General features: G+C 41.7%; 1 protein-coding gene across 2 annotated transcripts in view; it reads right to left on the bottom strand.

Moving 5' to 3' along the window:
- The window catches only part of bsna (bassoon presynaptic cytomatrix protein a), a 344,908-nt gene that overhangs the window by 76,410 nt on the left and 254,390 nt on the right, over positions 1–14,108 (bottom strand). The gene's annotated exons all lie outside the window — the stretch shown is intronic.

Genomic DNA, 14,108 nt, shown 5'->3' with positions numbered 1-14,108 from the left:
ATACACTTTTGCCAAAAGGATGGTTTAAAACAATATTCTTAGACTGAAGTCTCTGCAGACATTTAACTGCATGGTTCAGTCTTACAATTGGTGCGGTTTTCTAGTGATGTCTTTACTCTCATCCATCTGCAGTCTTTCCACTGAAGAAACATCTACAGGGCGATGCACACTTACATGACCCTGTTACCAGTCATGGCAACAGAACAGCAGAGCAGAGACAGATTTACACCCAATTCTAGGCACTACTTTGCAGAGCTCAAATTAATAAATGAGTTGCTTCCAGCTTGCCAAGCACATAATGCGATCTTTGGAAAGGTCCTGATCTGCCTGTGCTTTTCTTCTGCCTCTGGTCTAATTTTTTTTAATATTATATATGCGTACTGAAGTAAAGAATTGAACACATATGTTGTTTTTTAAGTGTATTGCTTTGGTTTCTTTCATTCTTTCTTTCTTCCATTCTAATAGACCTTATTGTATCAGATCTACAGATAATAATTTCTGATGAACCTCCACCCTTGGGGGCAAAATGTAAAAGTTACGTCAACACTAACAGACAGCCAAACTGCTCTTAATATCTCAGAATTCCTCTCTTATTTACTTTTTATTTTATTTAAAGCATTGTAATTATGCATTCTGTAAAAGATGTTATATAAAATAAAGATGCACTGAACTACACGACTAAAATAAGAGGTGGGCAGTGTGGTAACACAGTGGTTGGCAACACTACCTCACAGTTCTTGGAGATTTGGTTCAAGTCCCATCCCAGCCACTGTCTGTGTGGAGTGTGCATGCTCCCCCTGGATTGAACTGCACGCTTTCTCGGGGTACTCCAGTTTCCCTTCCATATCCGAAAGCAGCACATGTCAGCTTGACTAATGACTCTCCGTCTGGTATGTGCTCAGTGTCCTCTGTTAGAAACTTGCACCACTTCCAGGGCTGTGCAAGCTGATGGGATACATTCAGGCCACCATTGATATTTTATTGGAATAACTGAGTTAGGAAAGCAAATGAATGAAGTTAAAGGTAATAAATCAGCAGACACCACAGAATGACTGTCAAGGTTTTCAGGAGCTGCCATCGGACTTTTATGAGATAATGACAGGTCCCAAATGCTTAATACGTATCTGCTAAAACAATAGAATGGAGTACACTGTTTAACTCAGTGATTAAATGACTGAATAAAATGCATTCTTGAAACATATGCATAAGCCAATAACTAATCATAAACTGTATCGCATTCTCTTGTTTCTCATTGCTTGGGGTATCAGCAAATGAGGAAACTCTAGAAAATCAGCATTTAAAGTATGCCATGGATAAGAATCTGATAAACATGACCTAGCTACTCAAATACTTTGAGGAATAATGAAACAATGTGCACTGCATGGTTCATTGCATCATACATACAGTAATGAAAATATTGAAGACAGAGAGTGAAAAAGAGAAAGAGATAGATAGATAGATAGATAGATAGATAGATAGATAGATAGATAGATAGATAGATAGATAGATAGATAGATAGATAGATAGATAGATAGATATTGTGTCAGTACTTCTACTCTTTTCATAAAGTGGCCTCTTTGAGACATCCCTCATGAAACTGGCTTTTTAGACGTGTCCCCACAGGTGAAGTATACAGTCCTGACAATAAGAATGGGTATGCCCTCCTAGACACCCTTCAGTGTCTGCAAATGCCCCTTTATCATGCACCCCTATCACCGATCAGATACATACTTTGGGCACAGTCCCCCAGGACATGATAACATATCTTTTATACACTGCATAGCCTTACCCATTTCGATCTTTTTTAGACTTTCCCACATTTTAAGTAGCTGCATATGTTGGTCATGCCCTGTCAAATCCATATTACTAACCGAAGGTTGTAAACCAGATGGGCGCAGGGCTCACCGGATGTACGGAAACCCCAAAGGTCCATGCTGTGACAACGCGCGCACCTACAACGTGCTTGTGAAAGGAGTCATGGCACACACCAACTGTGACAACGCGCGCGCCTACAACGCGCTTGCGAAAGGAGTCACGGCTCAAACCAAAGGTCCATGCTGTGATAACGCGCGCGCCTACAACGCGCTTGCGGAAGGAGTCACGGCTCCAACCAACTGTGACAACGCGCGCGCCTACAACGCGCTTGCGAAAGGAGTCACGGCTCAAACCAACTGTGACAACGCGCGCACCTACAACGCGCTTGCGGAAGGAGTCACGGCTCAAACCAACTGTGACAACGCGCGCGCCTACAACGTGCTTGCGAAAGGAGTCACGGCTCAAACCAAAGGTCCACGCTGTGACAACGCGCGCGCCTACAACACACTTGCAAAAGGAGTCACGGCTCAAACCAACTGTGACAACGCACGCGCCTACAACGCGCTTGCGGAAGGAGTCACGGCTCAAACCAACTGTGACAACGCGCTTGCGAAAGGAGTCGCGGCTCAAACCAAAGAAAACACAGAAACGAGACTACGACCTGTGAACTTCACCTGAGATAAAGCGTGCACGCCAGGTTGTACGGCCGCCCGGACGCGACCTCCCTCACCACCGCACATACCCTCCATGATATGTCTTCACGCAGCCGCTTCCCACCGAGGCACATATTGCGCTGTGGCGCTCGCCCCACAGTCAGACGCAGCGGCTTCCCAGAGTCAGTAGGTGGCCCCCAAACAACACAACCTGTTCAAGCAGTCGGTGTCAGCGAAGGCAACAGACTCACGTCTCCACAAAACAAAACCGCTTTAGTACAGATATGCTTATTGGATTAAATGACAGTTCCCCAGACGCACCCGCCCTCCATGATATGTCATCCATCCACATATCGGACGGAACAGAAACTGATTGCCATTCTAGGATTTCCGATTCGCTAGCGAATCGCGAGCTTACTTGTTACATTATATCTGAAAGACTCAGGGAAGACGACTTAACATTAGGTGTGCTTGTTCAAGTAAACCCTGAACATATCTCCATAACATAGGAAATGATACAGTATATTGTGGAAGTACTGTAAACTTCAAATTGGCATAATAATATGTTTCATTGGTCAGGCATTAATCACTAATAAACCCATGACATCTTCACTTCTCCTGACTGGATGTATCAGTGGATTTGCTTATGGTAAAGCTTCTGCATGTACTGCTCATATTTCTATGTTTTATTTAGAGGCCTGCTGCCTGAATGATTTTTGGATTTCTCATTAGTATGGTTCAGGGCTTTCCCTGGTGACCCCCTACTTCTTGGTAATGAATCAGTACCATGTTGTCCATGACAGTGGTTTGAAAGACAAAACCAGGAAAATCTCAGCCTTTCACTAGCTGGGCAGCTATCTTTAGCTCAGCTGAACCTGCACTCATTGAAGCTGCAAGTCAGTGCTGGCAGAGGCTGATAAAGCCTCCTGGGGGTCCATTAGCTATCAACCGGAAGGGTGCACAAAGCTGGGATTCATCTGGGAAGTCAAAAGCAAAGTGAGTGGGCTGCGAACAGATAGCATGATGATAATAAAGGAATATTCAAATGAATCTCCTCTGTTTATGTTGTCCACTGGATGGCGCTCCCTCCATCTCTGTCGCTCTCTTATTGCACTCAATTCTTATCCACCCCCACCTCTCTCTCTCTCCCCCTCCCATTCAAAAACATTTTTATTGCCATGAATGAACAAAATTCTAGCTTTACTGACATGAAAACAGCATTGGGAGTAATGTGGGGAAAAAAAGAAACCATACCAACACATGAATGCTTTAATTCTTGGAAAATAGAAATTGAATGTATAAAATATATATAATATATATATATAATATTTAATATATAATATATAATGTATAAAGACTTGACCTGCATTATCTTTTAAAGCAAGCAGAACACCAATAGCGTTTTTAAATGAAAACTCTCTCTGTCCACACTGGAGTTTTCACATTGTTTACTAAAGGATCTTTGTCCATAATGAAACACCTGAAAACGCAAAGGATGCAAACACACATCGGCAGTAAACTCTGTGAAGGAACGGTGTATTAAAAAATTCAGAGCAACATGAAAATTCCCATGTGTTTTATGTGCTTTCAAAACTATCAGCGCATGCAGGACTCTGATGGAGCGTTCGCAGCCTAGAAAATATATATACACATTGGCATAGTCGGCAGGATTTTCTGGTGGGCAGAAACCTGTATTAACCCTTTAACCGCCAACTCCCTAAATATTCCCCACGCCAGGCGAAATCTGATCAATTTTCGTTTATTTACTTTTTTACATTTTTTTTACATTTTTTACATTTATTCAAGCAGTATTGACCACTAAATGTTGTGCAAGTTGCCAGTGTATACACGAAATCTATAAATGTAACCTGAATTCTCAGCTAAGCAAAACATCTTGATACCAAACCGTGCCCTTTTCAATGGTAGATACTGTCGAAACTGTAAGCGGCCCTTCCACGACAATAAACTTTCATCAACTGCAACTGACGGTCCTGGCATGTAGGGCAACTGAAATGCTTCAAATAAATCATCAATCAAAGGACGTAGCTTGAACAAGTGGTCGCTGTTTGGATCTTTCTTATCTGGCTCGTTTCTGTTGTCATTCAAATGAAAGAATTTCAGCAGCAAAGAGAATCGGTTACGTGTCATGACAGCTGCAAAAATAGGTGTTGCATACATAGGATCTGTAGACCAGTACATCTCAATATCTGGTTTTCTGATTATTCCCATCAACATCAAAATCCCAATGAATTTTTTCATTTCGTTTTCATCAGTGTCAAACCAAGCACGAACACGGGAATGTGGAGGTAAATTGGGATTTTTCTCAATAAACTGTGCTGCATACAGATTTGTCTGATGAACAAAATGTCTGATCAAATCAGGTGACACAAACAGCTCATAAAACTGCTCAGCAGTGTAATTGTTTACATCAACAATAAAGCCACACGTTCCCTCAAACGAATGCAGAAAAGGTAGTTCACCACGGGCAGCAGCCCAGCTGAGATGCTGGGGATACACCCACTCAGCGCCGTCATCCGATGCGTCTTCATTCACAGTATCATGCAGCGCACGTTGCTACTCATCATTGTCGCTAAAATCTTCTTCAGAACTGCTACAATCATGATCAGAACTGTCCAAAATCGCCTGCAAAGCCTCACTTGAAGTCAGTTTACGTTTCGCCATATTCACAGCTGTTACATGCGAATCACGTCACATGTCCGGCCAAAACAACCACAGACTTGTCGAAATACAACGTAGTAATAATACCCACGCCAAACCGTCAGTTATACTACTTGCCAGGCATTCATATAACCACAGGCAAATGTGCCGGATAATTCCGGCAGTATGGCGTTAGCAATAAAACAACGGTGCCGGATATATCCGGCAGAGGGCGGTTAAGGGGTTAAATAAATGTATTGTGAAAGGAAACCCTATACAGTATTTTTTACACTTTTTTCTGTGACTATTGCAACTGTTAAAATAGGCAAGAAATCTGGGAAAAAGAATTGGAAAACTTTAGGAAGCCCAGCATTGGATGATGCTGTCTGTCTCTGGAGATATCTGGTAGGGGGCAGGGAGGAGAAGGCTTTAGCAATGTCTGCAGCAACATGTCTGAAACAGCGACAGGAACGCCGCCACAAGGACGATGTTAAAGACCCCCTCTGCAGTGGATACAGTGAGTGCCTGTACTCTGAGGTATGTGTTGCCAGTGGGCCTAATTTGCTGGGGAAATTCAGTGTTTCCTATGTCAAAAGCGGGGACACCAATGGAAACATGGTACCTCGCATCATTCCTGTGGATCAGAGACACTCAGGTGGCGACTGCAGCCATCGAGTGCTCCCTATAACAGTATGTGCTCTTTCTAAAGAGGTTTGACCATAGGACTGGACTCTGAATGTCTGCCTCTGCACTGCAGTTTCCCCCTTGTGGGACTGGACACTACACCTTATAAGGTTCAGTCGAGGGTGGGGATATGCAAGTGTCACATGGGTTGGACAGCATCCTTAACAGGAAAGGGGATGGTCCCTTACCCAGACAGGAGGCTCCTAGCAGGTACACAGGCAGGAACCCTCAATCAAATGGATAGGTGTCCCAATTGAACATGTATGTGACACCTTCTCTGGCTAGGATAGAAGAGGAGGACAGAGAAAGACTGTCTCTGAGGGATGTTTATTCCACTCAGTCACTAAATGGCAGCAGCCCTAGATATCAGTGCCCATTCAGGAACCAGCAGGGAATGCTGGGAATTGTAGTCCGGCAGCGCATCCCTGCTTGGGTCTGTGGGTGCCACAAGATGGGGCTGCAGGGAGATGTACTCCCTGTTACATGGGACGTCCTTGTGACCTAGAAGTACTTCCAATGGGCAACAGACCTGGGACCAGAAGTACTCCCAGGTCCTCGATAAAAGAGACTGCACTGCCTTGTCCAGGCGAGTCAGAGCTGGTAGGAAGGAAGGCAACAGTCAACTGGAGGAGAGCAGTGCGGAGGAGAGAAAGGAGAAATGAACTGGAGGAGAGATACCTGTATTTTGTGCTTATGTATACCCTTTATCTGAACCTAGACTGTCTTATGTGTTCATGTTTGGGGCATATGTATCTCTCTATTATAAAAGAAAATCTTGAGACGAGATGAGACCATTGGCAAGAGATTTTTTGAAGTCCCACCCTCCTCTCAACCATTTATGGTTAACAGCCCATGCCCACGGTCCTCTCAACTCTCATTCGTGTGAATGCAGTCGATCGGTTACACGGCAAATTGGTTAAAAGTGTATCAATAGACTATGCTGAAACAGTAGGTGGTGATGTTGCGGAAGATGAAAACATCAACTTACAATATCTCATAGAATATCTACAACTGTTAACACCGTCCGGTCTTCCTCCCGCCGAATTACTGTTGAAAGAAGGATGTATCGTAATGTTATTGCATAATTTATGTCTGAGTGATGGGCTATGCAATAGGACAAGATTAGTTGCATTCAAAATTGGATGAACAATTCTGACGTGTAAAATTTTAACAGGCGACAAAAAAGGTAATGTAGTAGATTTCCATGCATAACATTAGACACCAAAGGAGATCTTGATATGCCATTCGTATTAAACCGTTCACAGTTTCCCGTTAGAATAGCTTTTGCTATGACAATTAACAAATCACAGGGACAAACGTTCGAAAAAGTCGGTTTATTTATTAGAGAGAAAGAAACGATATTCACTCACGGGCAGATATACGTTGAGTTGTCACGATGTAAGTCCAAACACGGAATCAGAACTCCATGCGATATTGATAAAAAGTTAATTCCAAATATTGTTTTTACTGAAGCTTTACAGTAAAAGTGTAAGTTTAAAAAGTATTTGCGTGTTAATTTCAAAGCCAAACAGAACAAAAACGTATAACGCAATGAATACCTCTAACGCAACATGTTCTTTCAATTTATTAAGTTTTTACTATTTTTTACTATGGTTAATTACTCGCGCTAATGTAAAATAGTTCTGGGAGGATTCTGGGAGGTTCTTGTTATGCATATGTAACAATTCTTATGAAAATAACAATCTGTTTAAATTGTACATCCGCTTTCCCATACGCGAGCGACAGAGCCACAAAGTGGCTAGTTTGTAGCGCCTGCCAGGAGTTGGCAAGCGAAGCAAGCAGGGGGCAGAGCCCCCTAATTTGTGTGTGTGTGTAAATATATATATATACAGTATATATATATATATAAACTGTATATATATAAAATTTAGTCAAACACGTGTGCATGGGAGACAGTGTAAGGGCTCAAATAACTGTAATTACCTGCCGAGTCAGGCTTGGCCCTGTCCACTGCCCACAGACCAGCAGACTGACCTCTGTGCCTGTGACGTCACTTCTGGTTCCTGTGCCTCTGGACGCACCCCTCCTGGCTACAGACTATATAACTGCCATCTTTTCCAACTGTACGCAGTCCCATTTTGAACTACTGTCTGTAAAGACCAAACCATTTTCCAACATTTGTTCAAGTATACGGGATTATCAAGGTGATAGCTCCAACTCTTTATCTTTGTGTTTTTCTGCTCATTATATATAAATCTTTATGGAGCTACAGCAAATTGCCCCTGTATCACATTAATGCTCTGATTACAGTTGAAAATAACAGTCTTCAGAATTGACGACAGTTGTCTAGTCATTAAATAAAAACAAAAGCAAATATTAAAGCGGCACTTTAAAAAAAAAACTGTTTATCTGCAATCATTCGCAAATGATTGGTTATAAACAGTCCACGGCAATCAGAGTGCATCTGGCAAAAAATAACATTTGTAAAACTAACTCAATGGAGGAAATAAACCTGCCTGCTTGCATGTCTATATTTTCACTTAAGTGCATTGTGCTTTTGGATCTCTTTCTGTCCTCTAATATTTGTGAGCTCAGCTGCAGTCTACACCAGTCCACTTTGTTAAGTGCCTTGTTATTCATTTTTCTGTGCTACGCGCTCCTTTTTACTGAAAATCAGATTAAGTAATAAACAGTGATTAGACACTGTCAACTGATTTATTTACTTGGCTCTGATTATTTCACTACAACGGTAACGCCGCCAGCCACGTGATTTATTGTAAAACTATAGTAAACGGTAATTGGCTTTTTATTCATGCATGCACCATTGAAACTTTACAGAACACAATTTAGATACATAAAGGTAAGCAGCACAACAAATGTCATGAAAAGCACCTCTTTAATGCCCGCTATGTTGGAAAACATTTTTTTTCTGTGAAGGATGACCAGTCAGGGAACAGGCTGTTGAAATGATCAGGGGCCAATCACGGAACAGCCACAAAACAAGCATGAACCAATCAAAGGGTGATCAGAGTACTGCTTTAAGAAAACCGCCCATAAAGGCGAAAACGTAGACAAATGTGTGAGTTTTTAAATGAAAATGTATTATTGTGGGTCAGGCCTAAGTCAACCCTAACCATTCTATCAGGAAAATATTACAAAGTATTTACAAAAACCTTCAGCTCAGTTTGTCATTGTGTTCTCAGTTTCTCGCTGTTGTTCCAGTTGTGTGGCCTCACTCTGTTTGTCCAGTCTGGTATCTGATAGCGGCACATAAACTTTTCGCTCGTGTCTCCCAATATGTGCCCCACCTCTTACCGTGCCTTCCCCTGTGTGTTAACAGTATACATATCACCAAGTGCAAGCCTTCCTACGCACTGAATGCTTAGCACCCCAGTTTGTGCTTATTAATTACATTTTCATTTTTCTATCTGGTGGAGACAATCCTATTGTGTCTGTCACTGTAAGAGATATTATATGTAGGTGCGGAGGCCACTGTGAAAAATACATTAATAAACATAAAGAGCAGACAGATGAAAGTTAGCCAGCTTCTGTAAAAGCTTCAGCTTTACATCATGGTGATGATCTCTGTCATGTTGCAAAGTTGATGAGGTTTAATCACTTTTTTGAAAACAAGGCAACCCTAGGACATTATGTTGCAGCTTCCAGTGCCTTCTCCTGGCAAAACATAAACAGCTGATTCCTCATGACTTGTCCTAGCCAACAGAGGGCGGTCGAGTGTACTCATTCACTTCTTTAAATGTGACAGATGAAGGCTCTTAAATGATCTGAAGGCAGTGATGACACAAATACAGCTTTTAGTTGGCGATTAGTTAGTAGCAGCAAACAATACAAGCAGAGACACTTATGAATAATTTTTGATTGACAAAATCACTTAGAGGGCAAATCATTGCTTTCCCTTTTAGACATAGGAATTGACTTGCATTGCACGTTCCCTTGAAAGGAATTCTGGGTATAGGTGAAAATAAAAAGTAAAAATAGGTAGGCCACTGTATCGTTGCCCATTAGGATTACACTGTTGTGCACAATATGCATGTACCTGAGCCAGCAGGTCTCTTTTAGGCATTCAGACAGAGGGAGAGAGACAGGGTCATCAAATTAAAATGGATGGAGAAAAAAGAATAAATGGGAAAATGGATGTATTAGATAGATAGATAGATAGATAGATAGATAGATAGATAGATAGATAGATAGATAGATAGATAGATAGATAGATAGATAGATAGATAGATAGATAGATAGATAGATAGATAGATAGATACTTTATTAATTCCAATGGGAAATTCACATACTCCAGCAGCAGCATACTGATAAAGAAAATATTAAAATATATATATTAGATTAGAATATATAGATAGATGCAGAGAGAAACAAATATACATAGGACTTGCCTTTATTAGGATCCCAAGTGACATACATCAATACCTCAGTTCCAAGGCGGCCTTAGGGGTGTACGGGGCCTAGGTTCTGACCAACCCCACGCAGGACCAGTTACGTCAAACGCTGTTACCGGTATCTTTGGACTGTATAAACTTGCGCACGAATTTAATCAAAATAATGTTAACATACACCGGATTTTCTCATTAAAGTAGTCTTCTAAATTTTAGCAAGATAACACGCAGACTTTATCAAAATATAATAGTAGTACTAGGGTGTTGTACCGTGTTAGCCAAAAAGAGCAATTCATAATTCATGACAATATCACGACAGTGCGAAATGCGATGTGGTGTCATTTGGAACTTAGCAGGGCCTCTTCTAGAAAAGCACCCAAATTGAATTGCAAGTATACTCTGAGTCTCGATATGCGATAAGGGTTCCTCTTAGAAGCATCTCAAATATATATATATACTGGAGAATATAACTTGAGAAATCCGCACGAACGGGACACACAGACCTCAAAAGCAGGGCCCCCTTAGGCGCGGGGCCTGGGGCAGTTGGCCCACTTGCCACCCCCAAATGCCGCTCTTGCCACAGTTAACAAAGTAGATGTGTTCCTGGATTTTAATTGGGTATGAGAAACTTTGTTATCAGAGGTAGATTTAATAAAGGATGAATACAGATACATATTGTAACAATCCAATGATGGTGGTTTGGGAAGGTATCATGTGGCTCATGCCGTCTCCTTCCTTGGCCGCCCTACAACACCGCTGCCATGTATGTGGCTCCACACCCTTTGATCTGCCTTGCTCAGGGCCTCAATGTTCATTCCACTGGTTCCAAATTACACCTCACGTTTGTTTCTACCATCTATCTCACTTTCCTCAACCATTTCAAACAGTGGCCACACACCCAGATGAACGGACTTAAGCAGCAGAGAAGCGTCACTGAAGTGCCTGCAGGTGTGTGCTATCTATTCATGCCTCTCTTCCAAGCTCTGCACCTGAACGGGTTGTCATGCATGGGTGTCTTCTGGGCTCATATAAGGTACTAGCTGTGTAAGCGCATGCTGTAGAAAGCCCGGGCTCCTAGAAACTATTGAGATCGTCAGAAAAAAATTGAAATGCAGAGTCGCCCCCTTGTGTATCAGCGACTAAGCAAGTTTCTCTCTCCTCTGAGGTCTCATTTTGCCGATGTGGTCACCTTGCTTGCGTATTAGCGGCTAAGCGAGTTTGTCTTTCATCGGCGGTTTCACTTTGGTGACGGAGTTGCTTTCTTTCAGCTTCTTGCTGTAGCCTCGCACTTCCGGGCCGGACTGACAGACACACACACACTTCCACGCGTAGACGTTTATATATAAGATGTTATACCACTCCGGGATGAACTGGGGCGCTGTCTCTTAACAGCATTGCCTCTTCTTCCCTCCACAAAGTCTAGAAGACACCCAATGGAAGCAACTAAGTCTATCCCATGACGTCCTGAGAAATCTTGCCCCTCCTAGTCGAGACCCTACAAAGCCAGAAGTCCCTGGAAGGTGGCGTCTCATTATGGACTTAAGCTTCCTAAAGCAGATTCGCTTGTGAGAGACGTTTTAAATAAACATCCAGCTTGGCTACTGAGGCAGTTAAGGAGCCTAATTTCTGTTGCATCACCGAGAACTGTTTTTTGGTGCATTGCATTTAACAGGGTAGCACCTCAACTGCTGTTTGGGATTCCTCCACTTATTAAACCCTTTACAGGGTGCTAATCTCAATGATTCTACTATGTGCCATCTCTTTTCCCCAGCATCTCTCTCCTTTATTATCTGTGTTTTAGTTTCTAAAGACATTGCTTTAACTTTTCGTGATGTACTGGTCCAATCATATCTTCTAAATTTCTTCTTTAAAAAAATGTTGATATAACTACAGTACAAATTGAACAGCATCCTCCACACACTGGTACTGGAATTTGTGCAGGTGCCTTAGCAAGTTTAAGATAGACTTCATTATAAAGGAGCTTCATACTCAGAGAATTCGTTAATTGAGGTGCTCCTATACTCATTTTGGGGTTCCCGTCCCCCTTCAATCTCTTCTCCTTCTGCATTGGCAACCTTCAATGGCCATAGGGCTCCAAGCAGTCTCATGACAGTAAATGTCCGTGGGCACTTAGAACCTACAGTATGTCGTACATCTTGCCAGCTCTTGGGTAAACGCATAGAATTTGTTTTGTTGAGAGCAGGGTACTCAGGGCCAAGAAAGCTTGGCATTTCCTATTTATTTAATTTTTCGAAATTAATGGAAAGTTGAGTTCTCTGCACTCATTTGATTTTACAGCGTTCTGCAACCGTGTCTAATGTAGTTTGATTACGTACCTCTCATGAGGCATCTTATCAAGAGCGTCTTATAGAGTTCCATCTTTTAAAAGTCAAGGTAAATAATGCTAGACATATTGGTTGCTCGCCTGTATGGTGGCTGCCAAACGTCAGCATATTACTGAAATATGATCTCCCTCAACTAAACCCGTTTCTTTTATGAAAGCCCTAACTCTTTTTATTATCTTTTGTAATTACTTACAATGATCTGCTTTTGATACTAACCCATTACACTTTGGGCAGAGTGGTGGCTCTGAAGAATCAGAAGGTTGCTGGTTCAAATCCCCTAAATCCCAGAAGAAGCTCTACTCCGTTGGGCCCCTGAGCAAGGCTTCTTAACCTTCAATTGTTCCATCCTGGGTATGACCTTAATCTGCGTACAGTCCTGCAAGCAGGTCCTCCAACTTGCAGGGAAAACTTGGGGGTTGGTGGCAGAATTGGCACACCAGCCACCATAAAGCACCTCACGCTGTTTAGTGTGGTGCTGAGGTGTCACCCGTTGCACAGCTGCACTTGGATCTCAGTCTGGGTGGTTCACCGTGTGGTGGGTGCAGCAAAGCGCTGCAACCTCCTCCTCCATTACACTAACTTGTTTTAATTATTGGAGTCAGCTCAATCACCTTTTATTTATAAAATGAAGTATTTACTAGTTTGCATACTTCTCTAGTATGCATTGATTTTTAGATTAGTGTCCACCAACCTCTGTAACCATAAGATCACCTTGTGGAATCAAAACAAATTAAAGATCTGAGCTGCTGTCATTTACAGTACACCAGATCATCCATACATACCAGACTATCTGGAATAGGAATCCATTTTACTATAGATAGATAGATAGATAGATAGATAGATAGATAGATAGATAGATAGATAGATAGATAGATAGATAGATAGATAGATAGATAGATAGATAGATAGATAGATAGATAGATAGATACTTTATTAATCCCAATGGGAAATTCACAAAAAATTTATAGGCAGACTTACATAAAATATCTCTGTTTATATACTTTATCAAGGTGCTGCAAAGTGGCAGCACTCGTGGCATTAGCAGTCAGTGAGATGCCTGCAGCTGCGCCATATCAGCAGGTGCTTTGTAGGCCTTGGTGCAGTTTGACACAGCGGGACTGATACAGTCAGTCAAGTGATCATCTGTTAGGCTGGGATTCTGTCACATCTCTCTACCCGTCACAAAATCTGGTCTTTCATTGCATTGGAATACAAAGTTTCTATTGTGCAAAGTGATTTTCTACATTCAGCATTTACAGTTTTGTATGTCACATCTGCGCTGTTTGGAAAACATTTTGCATTTGGTTGAACCATTATTCATTATACTATTATTCTGTTTTTACTTTTGGGTCTTATAGAATGTTTATTATTTAACTGTCATTTTGTAAATATTTGATTTTATCTTTGTTGCAATCATTGGATACTGTTTGTATTTATAGCATTTTTGGTGTTGACACACTTTAAGGAGAAATGATTTAAATTACAGCTCCCAATAATCGGTTTTAATTCCAAACATAACCTTCAAGTAAATATTTCCTTTTTTATTTTGATTTCTTGCCCATTATGTTCCTCATTACTGCCTG

This window comes from Erpetoichthys calabaricus, chromosome 18 (genome assembly GCF_900747795.2).
Source record: "Erpetoichthys calabaricus chromosome 18, fErpCal1.3, whole genome shotgun sequence".
Lineage (NCBI taxonomy): Eukaryota > Metazoa > Chordata > Cladistia > Polypteriformes > Polypteridae > Erpetoichthys > Erpetoichthys calabaricus.
Note: the sequence above shows the minus strand (reverse complement) of the source record. Positions and strands in the feature narration are given on the sequence as shown.